The following is a 2,719-nucleotide window of genomic DNA, read 5'->3' as shown; positions in this document are numbered from 1 at the left end:
CCCATACTGCCAGCTGCTCTCTCTCCCTTTCTCATTTTCTCTCTCTCTCTCTCTCTCTCTCTCTCTCTCTCTCTCTCTCTCTCTCTCTCTCTCTCTCTCTCTCTCTCTCTCTTACTGTCTCTCTTACTCTCTCTCTCTCTTACTGTCTCTCTTACTCTCCCCCTCTCTCTCTCTCTCTCTCTCTCTCTCTCTCTCTCTCTCTCTCTCTCTCTCTCTCTCTCTCTCTCTCTCTCTCTCCCCCTCTCTCTCTCTCTCTCTCTCTCTCTCTCTTACTGGCTCTCTTACTCTCTCCTTTCACTTTCAACAAATCCTTCTTCTTTTGCACCGTGCGCCCCCAGTCTGAGGTCATCTATTTCACGGTGTCTAGACACTCCGCAGTGTCACTTATAAACACACAAACAAGTTCATTTAGATGTGGGGACACAGTGGCACACACAATTGACTGCTCCATAACAACTGCTCTAACATTTGGGTAACTGTCCCAATTTACAGAGATGATAGATATGCGACTGGATATTTCCACCGAGACTGACTCTTAGCAAGATGCTAATTAGAGAACGATTAGGCTCTCACACAAAAGAGGTTCTTGAGATTAATTGGCACTGAAGTTTACAAGAGCTTCAGGCTCTGTAAATAATTTATAGTGCAACAATAAGGCACCTTGTCACACTGTGTCTTCATTTGTTAAAACACACAAAAGACACAGCTGACACTCTGTTCCCTTTGACCCAAATGATAAATGTACTCAAGGGTCCACATTCACAATAAAGAGGATTTATTGGAATGTGAAATGAGTTCTGATCAGATGCTGTATCTACACACCGCATTGAAATGTATGTGTATGGTGTTGGGTGTTAGATTAATTGCAGTAAATATCTAATAACTCAAGTCAATTCTAGAGGTCTTTAACAGTGTCAAGTTCACGTCACAACACCCTCTGACTGTATTTGTCAGTTTGCATTGGTAAAGACACATCATTAGCATTTTAATATATGCAAATTATATATGTAAACCTTATTTAGCTTGTACAATACCCTGTATATATCATTATGGGGATATTCCTAGTCCCAGTGTGCCAGACGAGACCAATGTTTTCATAATTCATGTCGTTGCACATTCAAGATCTGCTACATGTGTGTATACACCACATCACCTTGAACTGCTGTGTATGTCTCTCTGAATCTCCCAGAAGAGAAGTTCTTCTTGGATACACTCCTGAGGAGAGGAGTTGGCAGAGGAAGAGAGACAGAAACAGAGGGGCAGAGATGAGAGAGAGAGAAGAGAGAGAGAGCGAGCGAGCGAGAAGGGAGTAAGAGAAAAAGAGAGAAAGAGTGAGAGAGAGTGAGAGAGAGTGAGAGAAAGAGAGAGAGAAAGAGAGAGAAGGGAGTAAGAGAAAAATTGAAAAAGAAAGAGAGAGAGAGAGAGAGAGAGAGAGAGAGACAGAGCTGTGGCTTGCTGTGGAAGTGGAGCTCCCAGTCTGGGGCGTCTTGAAACTGCCTGCACTAAACAACTGCTGTTCCATCCTCTCCCCTCTGCTGTGGGGGTCCCAGCCGGAAGCAGCTCCAGTCAGCACACAGAAGGTCTGGAGGAGCAGGAAAGTTACAGGGCCTCCTCCCTGTCTGCCTGTTCTCTTCATCGACTCCTTCCATGGTTGCCCAACTATAGATGGACTGTGCAGTATATCGATCCCAAATCACAGACAAACATTCGCTGCGATAATGTAAGAAGCCGGACTTCTGTTATGACAGGACTTTGCCAAAACCTTGTCTGATGCAATCGGGTGGCAACCGAACAGGAAGACGTGATGAGGGCAGAGTCTGGATCGTTCTATTGTTTACTAGAACAGTCCATGCAACACCGATGTGTATCCACCTGAAGGGGCTCAGTGTGGTTGGGTAACCTTCGCCCCTCCACTTTAACTGTTGTTCTCCTTCACTGGCCAGAGCGTAGCCACACAGAGGTAGAGAGAGAGGTCAGACTTCAATACCGGGGTGAGGAGGGCAGGATTGAGGATCGAGAGTGCATCGTCTCCTCTGTGATACTGTATGACCCGTCCTTGCTAATCCCAACAGTGATTAGGCATGTGTTGAACAGAGTCATTATGGTGGGCCTTGTGTGTGTGTGTGTGTGTGTGTGTGTGGGGGGGGGGGGCGGGGGGATTCCGCTCAACAGATGCTTAGAAATCATAGAGATAATTTTTTATCTCTGATGCTGCTTCAGTATGGATGAGACAGTCAATTATGTGAAATGTTTCGTAGAGTCCCTATAAGCAGAAAGTAAATATCTCTTGGTGTTGCACATTTTTTATTAAGAGTTATCAGATGAATGTGAGCACAACAGCCAATCTCATGAACCTTAATGTCTTTGTAATAATGGTAAGGTCATTAAGATTGACCTTTTGACCCCCGGTGCTTGAGGTATTGAAGTGACTTCCAAACCCTTTGATGGCCTGAATCATTTCTGCTGAAAGATAGCGACGAGCGGAAAACAATCTCGCAATCTTGCAGGGGGACTGACATTTCCATCCGTGTCCTTGTTGAAAACGCACAACAACCCCAAAAAAAGTCCAAATACTTCCAGTTATCGTGGAGCTCATTTCTTTCGTTAATTACACTGCTGAGATGAAATGGCAACGTGTCCTGGGACGCCATGGGGGCCGTAGGAGTCAGACTGGAAAACCTCCCATCACAATTAGATGTATGCACAGCCTACTTCAGAA

This window comes from Osmerus eperlanus, chromosome 28, assembly GCF_963692335.1.
Source record: "Osmerus eperlanus chromosome 28, fOsmEpe2.1, whole genome shotgun sequence".
In the NCBI taxonomy this organism is placed as follows: Eukaryota; Metazoa; Chordata; class Actinopteri; order Osmeriformes; family Osmeridae; genus Osmerus; species Osmerus eperlanus.
The sequence above is the reverse complement of the archived record's forward strand: the minus strand, read 5'-3'. Positions refer to the sequence as shown.